The sequence below is a fragment of the Podarcis raffonei genome, chromosome 2, assembly GCF_027172205.1.
Source record: "Podarcis raffonei isolate rPodRaf1 chromosome 2, rPodRaf1.pri, whole genome shotgun sequence".
Lineage (NCBI taxonomy): Eukaryota > Metazoa > Chordata > Lepidosauria > Squamata > Lacertidae > Podarcis > Podarcis raffonei.
In genome coordinates, this window is record NC_070603.1 from 95,525,186 (window position 1) to 95,541,692 (window position 16,507).

A 16,507-nucleotide genomic window follows, 5' to 3' on the forward strand; every position below is an offset into this window, starting at 1 on the left:
TCCAAAAAATAGCAAGGAGAGATAGGAAGGCCTTCTTTAATGAGCAATGCAAAGAAATAGAGGAAAACAACAGAATGGGAAGAACCAGAGATCTGTTCAAGAAAAATGGAGATATGAAAGGAACATTTCGTTCAAAGATTGCCATAATAAAGGACAAAAGTGGTAAGGACCTAACAGAAGCAGAAGACATCAAGAAGATGTGGCAAGAATACACAGAGAAATTATACCAGAAAGATATGGATGTCTCGTACACCCCAGGTAGTGGGGTTGCTGACCTTGAGCCAGACATCCTGGAGAGTGAAGTCAAATGGGCCTTAGAAAGCACTGCAAATAACAAGGCCAGTGGAAGTGATGGTATTCCAGCTGAACTATTTAAAATTTTAAAAGATGATGCTGTTAAGGTGTTACACTCAATATGCCAGTAAGTTTGGAAAACTCAGCAGTGGCCAGAGGATTGGAGAAGATCAGTCTACATCCCAATCCCAAAGAAGGGCAGTGCTAAAGAATGCTCCAACTACCGCACAATTGCACTCATTCCACACGCTAGCAAGGTTATGCTTAAAATTCTACAAGGAAGGCTCAAGCAGTATGTGGACCGAGAACTCCCAGAAGTGCAAGCTGGATTTAGAAGAGGCAGAGGAACCAGAGACCAAATTGCAAACATGCGCTGGATTATGGAGAAAGCTAGAGAGTTCCAGAAAGACATCTACTTCTGCTTCATTGACTATGCAAAAGCCTTTGACTGTGTCTGTGGCAAGTTCTTAAAGAAATGGGAGTGCCTGATCACCTCATCTGTCTCCTGAGAAATCTCTATGTGGGACAAGAAGCTACAGTTAGAACTGGATATGGAACAACTGATTGGTTCAAAATTGGGAAAGGAGTACGGCAAGGCTGTATATTGTCTCCCTGCTTATTTAACTTATATGCAGAATTCATCATGCAAAAGGCTGGGCTGGATGAATCCCAAGCCGGAATTAAGATCGCCGGAAGAAATATCAACAACCTCAGATATGCAGATGACACAGCCTTGATGGCAGAAAGTGAAGAGGAATTAAAGAACCTTTTAATGAGGATGAAAGAGGAGAGCGCAAAATATGGTCTGAAGCTCAACATCAAAAAAAAACGAAGATCATGGCCACTGGGCCCATCACCTCTTGGCAAATAGAAGGGGAAGAAATGGAGGCAGTGAGAGATTTTACTTTCTTGGGCTCCATGATCACTGCAGATGGTGACAGCAGCCACGAAATTAAGAGACGCCTGCTTCTTGGGAGAAGGGCAATGACCAACCTAGACAGCATCTTAAAAAGTAGAGACATCACCTTGCCAACAAAGGTCCGTATAGTAAAAGCTATGGTTTTCCCAGTAGTGATGTATGGAAGTGAGAGGTGGACCATAAAGAAGGCTGATCGCTGAAGAATTGATGCTTTTGAATTATAGTGCTGGAGGAGACTCTTGAGAGTCCCATGGACTGCAAGAAGATCAAACCTATCCATTCTGAAGGAAATTAGCCCTGAGTGCTCACTGGAAGGACAGATCGTGAAGCTGAGGCTCCAATACTTTGGCCACCTCATGAGAAGAGAAGACTCCCTGGAAAAGACCCTGATGTTGGGAAAGATGGAGGGCACAAGGAGAAGGGGACGACAGAGGACGAGATGGTTGGATAGTGTCTTCGAAGCTACAAACATGAGTCTGACCAAACTGCGGGAGGCAGTGGAAGACAGAAGTGCCTGGCGTGCTCTGGTCCATGGGGTCACAAAGAGTCGGACACGACTAAACGACTAAACAACAACAATTTTGTATTATATATTTTGTGTTTTTATACTGTAACTGCCATGTGTTCTTTGGGTGAATGGTGGTATATACATTTAACAAATGATAATAATAATAGTGGAAATAGTTATTTCAAGCAACCTCTGCTGGAAGACTTGCATTAAAAAAAATATTGCCGTGTTAAGGTAGATTTTATTGACCATTTATCATTAGGATTAAAGCTGGGCTTTCCCACCTTAGAAAACAACAAGGATTTACAAATGGTAGCTTCCTTGCTTGCAGGAATATTTGCAAAAGTAAGAGATTTTTGCACCCATATCCTTTTCAGATGAAAGAAAAAAGTTATCAACTCTGAGGCAACTCATCCTATTTAATGAACGTGCAGGGTTTTATTTTAAGTGCCTGATTAGAAAGCCTTCCTCTGTCAATGGCTTCACATTCTCTTCTTTTACTGTCTCTGTAATTTTCCTGTCTGTGAGGAAGAAAAAAAGAGGAAGAGAGGAATCATGACCTGGTATTTATAAAAGCATTTTAAAAATTACAGAATGATCCTTTTGTGCCTGCTTCATCATGAAGCAGAAAGAAAACCCACAAAAGCATTATTTTTTCTCATTGCACATCACTTCTAATATGATGATCGGTTTCCCCTGTAGATCAGTGCTGCTATTCAAATTGCTGTTTGTTTTCTCGATAATTGCACCCACTGCAGATCAAATTATCTCTATGGCTGTTTTGAAAACACAAGGATGGGGGGAAACACTTTCCCATTTCCGTCCTTGAGAACATAGATAGCAAACACTTTTTTCAAAAACGACAAAACACTTTAAAGACCTAAAACTGAAATGCATACACAAACACACAAGCGCACAGACACAATAGTAAGCCACACTTTGCAAAATTCATGAATAAGACCTAGTTACGGCATATATATATTTCTTGAGCCTGCATGGTTTTGAATCCTCTCACTGCCAAGTCCAGTTAAAAGAATCTGGAAACAGGTTTTGGGAATGACCTTTGCCTAATACCCTGAGAGCCACTGCCATTACCCCAAGAGTGCACAATGCCCTAACTGTACAGTGGTACCTCGGGTTAAGAACTTAATTCGTTCTGGAGGTCCGTTCTTAACCTGAAACTGTTCTTAACCTGAAGAACCACTTTAACTAATAGGGCCTCCTGCTGCCGCTGTGCCGCTGCTGCACAGTTTTTGTTCTCATCCTGAAGCAAAGTTCTTAACCCAAGGTAATATTTCTGGGTTAGCGGAGTCTGTAACCTGAAGCGTGTGTAACCTGAAGCGTATGTAACCCGAGGTATCACTGTACTTACTACTGCTTAGAGTACACAGTGCAGACCTAGAGGCACAAATAGCTTGACCTGATATAAGGCACAGCTTCTTATGTTACTGAGAAGGAAACCCCACTGATACTAAAAACTACATGTTACATTTAAGAATTGGGGCCCACCAGTGCAGAGTGTTAAGGATGATCAGGGTGATACGGTTTTATATCCCTCGCTGTCCCATATATCATCCAGGCAGCAGCGTTCTGCACCAGCTGCAGCTTTCAGGGCATCCTTTGAAAAAAGTTCCCCTGAGCCAGTTGACACCTTCGACTTATGCATGGATGGTACAGTTTTGTCTGTACCATTGGAGAATGGATTTCACCTTGGGCATATATGCTAATGAGAAAAGCAAAACAGGCAAATGGATCATCAGCTGAACATAAAAGTATATGGATGGATAAGTATATTCAGGGCTCAATGGTATCATTTTTTAAATGATATTTATTGGGAATTTTTTTAAAAAAAAATTCCAATAAATATCATTTTTTAAAAAAAAGATAACTGTAAGTATGGGTGACATGCTTTTGATTGGGTTATGTGTGCCCATGCTCTTTATACATGTATATCATGCTGCATCAAGCTGATATTCTTATAGATGCAAATTGTTATCTAAAATGACTCCTTATGGTACACATGTTTCTGGCGTAATTGGTGAGGCTTTCCTTTCTTTCTCTCTCTCGCACCCACCTGCAGTTTCAATTGCACCTAATGGGCATTCCTTTGGTGATATTAATACCTAGAGGTTGGGAATAAAGAGGGTTGCCCTATATAGAGATATAGCTCTTGCCTCCTGCAGTAGCTAATCATAAAGAACAAGAACATCATCTCCGTAAGCTGACAACCAGCGTGTACTGCAAGTTCCCAACGCAAGGTAACGTCTTTTCATCTTTGCCTCGAATCAATTCATTAAAGTAGTTTTCGAAAGCAGGAAGATCTGCATTATTAAAACTTCAGAAGGAAAATGAAGCTGCAGGTGAAAACTCAATCCATCTTAATAATTGCCCTGCTATTTAGATGTTTGTAAATAAATGAGATAATCCTTCTTTTTGTGCTTTCTTGACTGAGAGTAGCTGAAGCAAGCTACGATTTGCTTTGTAAACATCCTTGGCAGAAGTGACAGGGCAGAAGAAATAATGAAACATGCAGATAACCAAAGCAGGTGGTTCCCCCCCTCCTTTCAGGATGACCAAGGGTGCTGGAGTCTGAAAATGTCACAGGATGCTCTTGGCCTGCTGTTGGTCAGCTTTATGGTGCCCTGAACTCCCCATGGACTGCAAGAAGATCAAACTTATCCATTCTTAAGGAAATCAACCCTGAGTGCTCACTGGAAGGACAGATCCTGAAGCTGAGGCTCCGATACTATGGCCACCTATAGTATGAGAAGAGAAGACTCCCTGGAAAAGACCCTGGTGTTGGGAAAGATGGAGGGCACAAGGAGAAGGGGACGACAGAGGACAAGATGGTTGGACAGTGTTCTCGAAGCTACCAGCATGAGTTTGACCAAACTGTGGAAGGCAGTGGAATACAGGAGTGCCTGGCGTGCTCTGGTCCATGGGGTCACAAAGAGTCGGACATGACTAAACAACTAAACAACAACAACAAACTCCCCAAACGTTTTGAAGTTAGAAAAGTTAGAAAGTATTCATTGTAACTAGATACACATATATGCTGCTTTTTCCTTAGCTTAATCCTGTCCTTCATGCATATGCAAGTAACTCTGAATAAGTTTTGCCTGCCCTCCTAGGATTCTTAGTTAATTTCTGAGTATTTCTGTTCTGTTCATTATGTCATCCATGACTTCCCTGCCTCTAATTGACTCAGGGACCTGGAGGCATGAAGGCATGGTCCTATTACCAAGGTAGCATGTTTTAAGTTTTAAAAAAGGCAGGACCAGTAACTCCTTCTCTCATTTTGAACTAAATTCCATGTAGCATTTGCATAGAACCATGTTCCTCAAACTTATAATAATCACGTACCCCTTTTGAGAGTTTAGTCTTCCCGGTGTACCCCTTCTCTGGTGACAATAATTTGGGGGCCAGCCACACCACCCAATTAAGGGAGGAGGCAGGGGAGAAACAGAACATGGGCATAAGCAATCTTTTCTGGGTGGGTGGGTGATCCACTTGGTGCCCAAGTCTAGCAATAAAGCAAAGTATCCACCTTAGTAATCCTTTACCACACGGAAAGCCAGTGTGGTGTAGTGGTTAAGAGCAGTGGACTCACAATCTGGTGAACAGGGTTTGAGTCCCTGCTCCTCCACTTGCAGCTGCTGGGTGACCTTGGGCTAGTCACACTTCTCTGAAGTCTCTCAGCCCCACTCACCTCACAGAGTGTTTGTTGTGGGGGAGGAAGGGAAAGGAGAATGTTAGCCACTTTGAGACTCCTTAGGGTAGTGATAAAGCGGGATATCAAATCCAAACTCCTCCTCCTCCTCTTCTTCTTCTTTATCTTTTATAGCTTTTTATGTTATTTCTTGCTGCTTTATCCCTAGAGCAGACTTTGTGGTTTGTTTGTTTGTTTGTTTGTTTGTTTGTTTGTTTGTTTGTTTCTCTCTCTCTCTCTCTCTCTCACTCTCTCGGTTTAGTACCCTTTTGAAACAAAAGAATCTGCCTCGGTTGGCTGGCTACAAGCATATTGTTTTCTTGAAAAGTGCATAATATCCAGATGCATCCAGATGTATCCTGATGTATCCATATCTAGGGAAACCTAGAACCTTGCCTAGAACGGACAGGAGGTCTCAAAGTATCCCACTGCTTGTAATAGATACCTGGAACGCCTGTCACAATTGAATCACAAATCAGCCCATGCCAAATGTTCCAGGTGTTCACAAATGCTCCAAAGACAAGAGAAGGCTACTTGGTGGAAGTAGTAATGTGCTTTCCGATCACTTCCGTGTTATTTTCAAGCAGGAGGGAGTGCTTTGGTGGCTTCCAAATAACTATTTGTGCACTGCTAAAAATTGTGAAAGTGAAAGGCTTAGTGGCAGGAGGTCCCAAGTTCAGACTCTGGGATTTCCAGGTCAGGCAGCAGATGATGAGAAAGAGATCTACCAGAAAACCTGGGAAGATGATGCCAATCAGAATAAAGAGTCCTAGAGGAGCAGGTGGACCCATGACTCAGTGTAAGGCAGCTTCCTATATCCATAAGAATCCCATTAAGGATAACTAAATTTTGAACTTGGCAGGAAAATCAAATCCTGGATCAATCACAGACCCACTCAGTGACCTTTAGCAAATTATTCCGTTTGAGCGCCACAGTTTCTCCAACTATAAATTAATCTAGAAGTCACCGTGACCTGCCTGACAGTAATGTAGTGAAGTCAACTGCAATGGAAGCTGAAGAATTGTTTACATACTAAAATGTGCCGCAGGTCTGATAAATAATAAGGCTAAACATCAAAACTCAACTGAAGACAGAGAACTCTGCTTGCCTTGAAGACACATAAGGATGCTCTCCAGTCACCACTGGTACTCTGAGCTAATTTTCAGCCCCAGAGAGCAGGAAGGGACTTGAAGGATCTGAGGTTCATCCACAGCTGGATTCAAACTCACATTCATCCTGGTAAACTGAAGCCTGAAGGGTTCGATATTTTACTGGGGAAACATACTAAACAGTACCTGAGTAGTACAGGATAGATTCTGGTTTGGTGAAGATCAATCCCATAGGGAAGCTGCTTGCTGCGAAGATAGGCCACAAACAGTTTAAATAATTCCACCCACCTGTTCACACTTACATGGATAATGTTTTCCCACCACCTATGGTCCCCACCCACACAACCACTCCAGAGCATTCCCTTCCCACCCATGAACAATGTTCTCTTTGCTGTCTCTTACTGAACCGCAGTTGCATGCTGTTCGGATTGGATAAACAACTCGCAGAGTTCACTTCCATTGGCAAGCAATTTCAGGTTGTTAAGCGGGCCGTTCTATCCAGCTGCTAAACAACACTATTTCTCTTGCAGGCTACCCTGAGCCTCTTCCACAGCTGCCAACACTTCCCTGTAGCTCACTAGTGAGATATTATAACTTCCAGTTCCCTGGCATTGTAACATTATGTGTGTGTGTATACACACACACACACATTCACACAAACACACACACACACATATATATATATACACACTGTGTGTGTGTGTACATAACAATATATGAAAGGTGTTTTAAATCTCTTTACTGGTGATCTGGACTCTACACTCTTACTGACATTCTTTTACTTTTTTAGTATAATTTTATTATAATTGCATTTGCACCCCACTAGGATCTCAAGGCCACATAGATTCTTCTTCGCCTGCCCTGCTTTGTTTTATCTTGACAGTGGCCCTGTGAGGTACACTAGTGACATGGTTACCTGTGGTTGAGTGAGTCTCCCCAGTGCTCATTGAAGATGCCTGTCCACTTCATTGGCCCTCATGGCATGGCCTTAAACATGAGATGAAGCTCACCAAGACTCAGTTGCAAAAGAGCGCAAGCCCAGAACTTGTTTTCAAGGTTAGAGTTCAGTCCTAAAATACAAGACTAAATATAGTACAGAGAGGGTGCCTCTGATCATCAGTAAAGTACATTTTATTCACCACTAAATAAATATAGCAGGGATGGGAATTTGTGCTGCTTCAAATGTCTTTTGACTTCATCTCCTGTTGTCCCAGCCAGCATAGCCAATAGTCAATAATAATAATAATAATAATAATAATAATAATAATAATAATAATTTATTATTTATACCCCACCTATCTGGCTGGGTTTCCCCAGCCACTCTGGGCAGCTTCCAACAAAACACTCAAATACAATAACCTATTAAACATTAAAAGCTTCCCTAAACAGGGCTGCTTTCAGATGTCTTCTAAAAGTCTGGTAGTAGTTGTTCTCTTTGACATCTGGTGGGAGGGCATTCCACAGGGCAGGTGCCACTACGGAGAAGGCCCTCTGTCTGGTTCCCTGTAATTGGCTTCTCGCAGTGCAGTGAGGGAACCGCCAAAAGGCCCTTGGCTCTGGACCTCAGTGTCCAGGCAGAACGATGGAGGTGGAGACGCTCCTTCAGATATATTGGACCAAGGGCTTTCAAGGTCAGCACCAAGGATGATGGGAATTGTAGCCCAACAACATCTAGGGGAGGGTTCTCCCCAGTCCAGATCAAAAATTGTAGCTTGGAAGTAGGGTCAAGCCCTTCTATCTCTTTTTAGAAATTAAGCATAGCTAGCATAGTTATCGCCCGTCTCATTCACTTCTGCTAACTCAAAGCCAATAAGATTAACTGAATGGTGTTCAGATTTTCAGTTTGTAAAATGGCAATCAATCCATACCCAACTGTTTACAGTGTAACTGTAAAGAGTACAACGATGGTGCTGATGGGATAACATTTGCTATCTACTCGTCATCAGCTGTTTCCTAATGTAAATGATTTCTGTTCTAGAATCAACAAGTTATTCAGAACATATGAAGCTTCCGTACCAGGCGAGGGCCGTGTTCCCTTGTGGGAAAACTTCCAAGGGCCACATGCCAGTGAAGGGTGGGGCCAGAGGCAAAAGCAGGCGGTGCAAGGAATATAAATTGTACTTCTTGTACAGTGGGCTAGTTTCTACACACATCCCCACAGCCCTCTATCCTCCAAAATATAGAGACAGCCGATAAAGCAGGAGACTCTTAATCTCAGGGTTGTGGGTTTGAGTCTCACATTGGGCATAAAGATCCTGCATCGCAAGGGGGTTGGACACACCCCTCACTTTGCACCCTGGGTGTATTTCCCCTGGCTGGAATGTGCCCTTGAACTCTCCTGCTTGCCTGGATAGAATCATATAATAGCAGAGTTGGAAGAGACCACTGCAATGAAGGAATCTTTAGCCCAACGTGGGGCCCAAACCCTGAGATTAAGAGTCTCACACGCTACTGACTGAGCCTTCCCTCTCCTCATATACACCCCAACTACGGAGAACAATCACGGGGGGGGGGGGCTACCAGCAGCCTTCCTATTTTCGTTTCGTACCAAAACAAAAGCAGACATAGTGAAATGCCAGCGGTTACAAACTGCCTGAGAAATCCTTGCGTCCGGACTGTGCTGAAAAATTGCTTGAAAGAAGCCACTCTGTGAGTCGGATGTGCAACAGCGAAGCAAACCTTTAAATAAACTTGTAATAACTTCATGTAACACTTATGTCTGGTGTCAGGGAACAGGACCAGAGCTAGGAATACAAAGAGCAAACAGATGATGCCTTGAATATGAGCACGGTGAGGCTTTAAAGGAGGCGACTTCAGCAACTGGCTGCGGCAGAGCATCCTGCTACCCCAGATATGGGCTGCAGTCACACAGCAGGTGGTTCCCTTGTCTGGACCTTCTTTTCCTGACTGATAATTTCTGCATTATATCTGAGCTTTCACACACTGTAAAAGCCACTTCCAGAACTATAGTGGAACATAGCTCAAGTTTAGCACTCATTTCCACGTTGTTTGCTTCAAGGGAAATAAAACATCTGTTTGCTAGAATAGCAGAAGTGAGTGTTGAACTTGTGCTATATCCCACTCTAGTTCCAGAAGTGGCTTTCACATTGTGTGAAAGCTGAACTATAATGTGGAGATCAACAGTTAGGGAAATGTCAAGGGAAATGGAACAAATTGCCACGTGAATGCAACCATAGCATGGTAGCAAAATGCAGCTCTATATAATAATTATAGTTAAAGAGATAGAAAGATGGGTATTGTTTTAATACACTTAATGTTTAATTGGATTTAAAAAAAAATAAACAAACATACGATGGCTTCTTTTTTCTGTGTTTTTAGCTGTTTCTATTTTATCTGTAAGCTGTCCCTGTCAGGGGAAAGGCAGGATATTAATAACAATAACAACAATACATTGTAAAGGGCTCTAAACCACTGAGCCTCTTGGGCTTGCTAATAGGAAAGTCGGCGGTGCAAGTAGATAAATAGGTACCGCTGTGGTGGGAAGGTAAATGGAGTTTCCATGCGCTCTGGTTTCCATCACGGTGTCTCGTTGCATCAGAAGCAGTTTAGTCATGCTGACCACATGACCTGGAAAACCGTCTGTGGATAAACACCAGCTCCCTCGGCCTGAAAGCAAGATGAGCACTGCACCCCATAGTCGCCTTTGACTACACTTAACCTTAACTTTTACCTTACTTCAAGAGCAGCCTGCCCCCTTCTCCCCAAAATACATAACCATACTCTCAACCTGGAGGCCTCATCAGTGTTCCTCATCACAAAATGCTATTGATGAGATATCCAGATGTCATTTTCTCAATTAGTCTTTCTTTTAGCCTTTGTGCATTATCTCCTCTTATCTTTTATCACAGTATCTGTGATGGTGACACTATCTTTTTGCCTGCTAATAGGTTTGGAAACCAGCAGAATGAAGATCGTTTAGACAGAGCACAGGTTTCCATGGTGCAGCAGTTTTATTCACCTAAAGCAGGAATGGGCTATCTATGGCACCACCAGGTGTCATTGGACTACAACTCCTGACATGCTGGCTGAGGCTGATGGGAGCTGGAGTCCAACTGGAGGGCCACAGGTTCTGTTGAGAATTCCGTTCCACCTTAAGGAACAGGCATGAGATTGTTGCGTGTCACATGTCTGTTTACACTCCAGCACAGTATGTTGGGAACTTCCATTTGTGTATTGTGATCCACGCGACGGTCACCTCCAGACTGGATTATTGTAACTCGCTCTACATGGGGCTGCCCTTGAGACTGACCCAGAAACTCCAGCGGGTGCAGAATGCCGCGGCGAGACTCCTTATGGGGTCTTCGCTGCGAGACCACATTCATCCGGTACTATACCAGCTGCACTGGCTCCCGGTGGAGTACAGTGGTGCCTTGCAAGACGAAAAGAATCCGTTCCGCGAGTCTCTTCGTCTTGCGGTTTTTTCGTCTTGCGAAGCAAGCCCATTAGCAGCTTAGCGGATTAGCGCTATTAGCGGCTTAGCGGGCTTAGCGGATCAACTGATAAGCGGCTTAGCGGCTTAGCGGATCAGTTGATAAGTGGCTTAGCGGCTTAGCGGATCAGCTGTTAAGCGGCTTAGCGGATCAGCTGATAAGCGGCTTAGCGATCAGCTGTTAAGCAGCTTAGCAGCTTAGCGGATCAGCTGATAAGCGGCTTAGCGGCTTGGGAAAAGGGGGGGGAGGAAAAAAAACCCCGCAGTAACTCGCAAGACATTTTCGTCTTGCAAAGCAAGCCCATAGGAAATTTGTTTTGTGAAGCACCTCCAAAATGGAAAATGCTTTCGTCTAGCGGGTTTTCCGTCTTGCGAGGCATTCGTCTTGCGGGGCACCACTGTACAGGATCAGGTTTAAGGTGCTGGTTTTAACCTTTAAAGCCCTATACGGCCTAGGACCCTCGTACCTACGGGACCGCCTCACCTGGTATGTCCCACAGAGAAACCTACGGTCTGCAAATAAAAACATCCTGAAGGTCCCAGGCCTCAGAGAGGTTAGGCTGGCCTCAACTAGAGCCAGGGCTTTCTCGGCTGCGGCTCCAATCTGGTGAAACACTCTGTCACAAGAGACTAGGGCCCTCCGGGACCTGACATCTTTCCGCAGGGCCTGCAAGACAGAGTTGTTCCACCAGGCCTTTGGTCACGGCGCAGCCTGACTCCCTCCTCTGGCAACCTGCACAGAATTTTGCTTAATGGTTGCCATCAACTTGATTTTAATTAATTTTTCTAATGAAATATTTTTAGAATGTTGGATTATTTGATTGTTTGATTGTTTGATTGTTGTTAGCCGCCCTGAGCCCGGCTTCGGCTGGGGAGGGCGGGATATAAATAAAATTTATTATTATTATTATTATTATTATTATTATTATTATTATTATAGCTTTCACTTTTGCTGTTCTCTCTGAAACTACCTGAGAGAGAAACGACATGTTTCTTTGTTCTGATTTATGTTTAATAAATCCGTAGCTGTAGCATGACTTCACACATCTCACACCTACTTCTGTGTGCACAGTACACCCTGCTAATTGCATGTCCTGGCTTTTGAAGCTCGGGTCACTGATTTACGTCGAGCATGGGCCAACGGAAGGAGACATCCGAGCTGGGGCTTGCCAGCTGGCCTCTCGGCCCTCTGCATGTCGACAACAAGGTTCATCATCCCTGGCCCAGCACATGAAAAGGCTCAAGATCAAAAGCTAGACTGAAACAATAGTTAGAGGACATAGCCCAGTGGCAGAGAACATCCTTTGTTATATAGGCTCCTTGATCTCATCCTAGCACCCTAATTAAAGAGTCCCCATACTGGTTGATGGACAGCTTCCAAGCTCCTGGATAGAGTTGCCTCCAAGACCCTGGAAACTGCTATTCAGGGTAGACTGTACAAGAATCATTGCACCACTTGTCTGATTTGTGCAAAATAGTTTCACAACTGGGCTGCTTCAGTCAGTAGAGTGTGAGGCTCTTAATCTAAAGGTTGTGGGTTCAAGCCCCACATTGGGCAAAATATTCCTGCATTGCAGGGGGTGGACTAGATGCCTCTTCTGGTCCCTTCCAACTCTACAGTTCTGTGATTCCATATTCACATGAGCTTGGTAGAGAAACAGAATGCAACGGTTAAAGCATGAAACAATCCCACAAAAGGCAAGCCCCTAAGTGTTTAACTTCAGTTGGATCGGGTCCACAATAGCCTTCTATGATTATGTTAAAGTAAAATATAAGATCCCTAGCTATAAATTACTCTGTAGCCATATTCAAGAGTACTGCCTGAATAGGAAATGTAAACATGTTTAGGAAGTGTGTGTGTGAACGCCCAGATCAAACACATTAATTCAAACACATTTAGAAACCTCTCCTGCCTTTTCATCATGGGTGTGAGGTGTGTGAGTAGATATGGGGGATGGAATTTGATTGCATTCACAATTAAAGGTGGACCTACCTAATCGGCACTTCCTGAAACAATTCGCAAGCCAAAACGTAGTCACCATTCAAAGTCTGTGCTTCTCAGAATTTTGCAGTGTAGTTCTCCCGCCAAGTGATGCATACAAAAATGCATGCATGAGGGTAAAGTGTGCTTAAAAAGGTAAAGGGACCCCTGACCATTAGGTCCAGTCGTGACCGACTCTGGGGTTGTGGCGCTCATCTCGCTTTATTGGCCAAGGGAGCCGGCGTACAGCTTCCAGGTCATGTGGCCAGCACGACTAAGCCGCTTCTGGCAAACCAGAGCAGCACATGGAAACGCTGTTTACCTTCCCGCCGGAGCGGTACCTATTTATCTACTTGCACTTTGACATGCTTTCGAACTGCTAGGTTGGCAGGAGCAGGGACCAAGCAACGGAAGCTCACCCCGTTGCGGGGATTCGAACCGCCAACCTTCTGATCGGCAAATCCTAGGCTCTGTGGTTTAACCCACAGCGTCACCCTGAAAACATCTTACAAAAATGCATTGTATTAGGCAAAAATGATTTGCAAAACCATGCACATTAGGCAAAATTGCACACAAATTGTGTATATTAGGAGTAACTAACACTAAAATGCTGAAGAATTGTCATGAGGAATTCATATCTATCATCTATCTATTTATCATCTATCTATCTCACACAAACTGTTGTGGAGAAGTGAATTTAAAATTGGGAAAATGAGAAACAGAGAGAAACAGAAATGGGAAGATTTGCTCATCCCTATGTGCATTGGGCCAGTGACTCTGTGCCATAGGAGCCAACTCTGAGGGGGCCATGGGTGCTTGGACACCCACATTAAAATAATTGAGGGGACCAGACACCCACAAAATCAATGAGAAACAGGAAGACAGAGATGTTACCGATCAAACATTTAATATAGAATGGGATACCAACAGAGTATACCTAAAAGAACATTGTAAAAATCTAAATTCTTTGACAGGTCTGGATTGCCCCCTGCACGGTAGTAGGAAATTTTACAAAACCAATACAATTGAGACAATTTAAGACAATGGAAAGTGTGCAGTCGAAAATTTAACTTAGGAACCACATTGGGGTGATTGGAAGTCATAATGGAATCTGTTATGTATGATCTAATTTTTCCCCCTTAGTAATATGTATCGATTTTGGATTGTTTTTGTTGATTTTTTTTGTAAAATTAATAAAGCACTAAAAAAAAAATGATGAGAAAAGCCTGCAGGCAGCAGTGGCTCTGCCTCTGAGAAAGAAGCAGTTCAGCTCCACTCTCCACAGCTGGGGGGGAGGGGCTCTCGGACACAGAAGCACAGTCTCTCTGCCTCCAAGTCCAAGCCCCTCCCCATGGAAAAGGATGCCTTGCTGGCTGCAGAGAGGAAGAGGGAAAGGAGCTGCCGTCACCACCTGCCACAATGCAGACATCACACGCACTATGTGCAGGCATGTGACGCATTGTGGTGATGGGCAGCCACAATCCTGAGGGCAAGATGACACCCCTGCTCTGTATACTGAGGATGGCAGTATATGCATCTCCTCCACTCTCTCCTTCTGTTTAGCTTCCTATTCAGGTATAGCATTTGAAGAGGACTTGAGTGTTAAACCACATCCATGCCATACATCAACAGTGGTCAAACTAGTCCATATTGTTCTGATGTACATCTGAACAAAGTCCCTAAAAGCTTATGCCAGGGGTCAGCAAACTTTTTCAGCAGGGGGCCGGTCCACTGTCCCTCAGACCTTGTGGGGGTGTCAGGGAACTGCCATTGGAACTAGAGGAGGCGAGGCTCCACAGCGATGCTGGAGAGGGGCCAAGCAGGGAGAGAGGCAGGTCTCCTGTTGGGGAAGAAAATCAGCGCAACACCAGGGATAGAGGGGGGCCAATGGGGGAAGCAGAGAGCAGGCTCCGGGACTATTCACTGGACACCAGCGGGGAGAGCACAGGTCCTCCGCTACCCACGCCCTCCCTGCACAGAAGACTTCCACGCAGGGAGAGTAGGAGGAGACTGGGCGTCAAACAACTTTTATGTTGGAAAAGGTTTAAGAAACGCCCACTGACGGATTCTGCCAGCGACTGAACAGCCACGGAGTGGATGGCTGTCCAGCGAGAAATGGTTTAACCAGCCAACCTAGCCCAGAGCGGTGGCTATTTACGCACAAGCAACCCCTAAAGCCATTACAGGGGGGCCAGACTATATTTTGAAGGGGGAAAAAAGAACGAATTCCTATGCCCCACAAATAACCCAAAGATGCATTCTAAATAAAAGTATATGTTCTACTCGTGTAAAAACACGCTGATTCCCGGACAGTCCGCAGGCTGGATTTAGAAGGCAATTGGGCCGGATCCGGCCCCCAGGCCTTAGTTTGCCTACCCATGGCTTATGCCATAATAAAAAAATGCTAATCTTTCAGATTCTGCAGTTGCTGTTGTTTTCTCTGCAAAAAAAGAGAGAGAGGCTATCCCTCTGGAAACGAAATTACTGTTTGACCCAAACAGAAAGCAGGATTAAATAAGGTGACCTATTCCAGGAAGGGGGGGGACCTTATCATTGTTGGCACAGTGAATTCCTTTGAGGAAGGAGTGTTGCAGCCAGGCCTTGCCTGAATTATCTAATTACTGAATTTGAAATAGGACGGCATTTTTTGAGAGGTCAGATTGCTATCTGTATCTGCAATGTGATTGCCTGTTAAAGGTGGAAGAGCGATAGGATACTTCTGCCTCACAGATAGTAGTAAGTGGGACAAGGAGTTAATAAACCTGAGAAATTAAAAGGATACAGGATGCCAATCTACTAAGCGCCACTGGCACACAGTTCACCTTCCTTTAAGTGGTGATTGCACAGATATATTGAGTTGGCTTTTCCTTTTTTAAAAAAAATACAAACTGATTTTACTAAGCTATCCTTGCTGCAAGAGGTGGGAGGGCATGAAAACACGGTGGCAGAATAGGCAATTATTGACGAAGGAAGGAAGGCCAATGACAATTTGGAGTCTCACTGTGTTGTGTATACAGTTAGAGGTTTAAGTCTCAGAAATGTACAATGCCCCAGGTTAACCTCTCATCCTGCCCCACTAGTTCTTTCATGAATACCTCAAAAAGCAACACCACTTAATGAAATTTTCCATCTTGCAGCTTCCTGCTGTAAGACCAGTGGGAATGCAAGCATCTTCAAGAAATATGAATTGCACTATTCCCTCCCCAAATAAAAGGATGTGTTCTGTAGAAAAATGCACACACACTGCAGATTTGCAAGGTGATGCTTAAATATCACCATCCAAGCTTGGAGGATATCTCTCTCAGTTTCACAAAATAAACATTTGACTCTCTTAATCAAATGCAAATAAAATAAATATTTAAAGGAAGTGACCCCACTGACTTTCTGGAGAGGGGATGGAAAACAATTACAATTTCCACAGGCTTCAGTGAACCAGCTGACTCCTCAGTCCCCCACCAGTTCCTTTCTATAGAGCCATGTGTCTTTCTTCAGTACAAAGAAGTTAAAATTAAAGCCCAGTTGTTCTTTTCATATTGC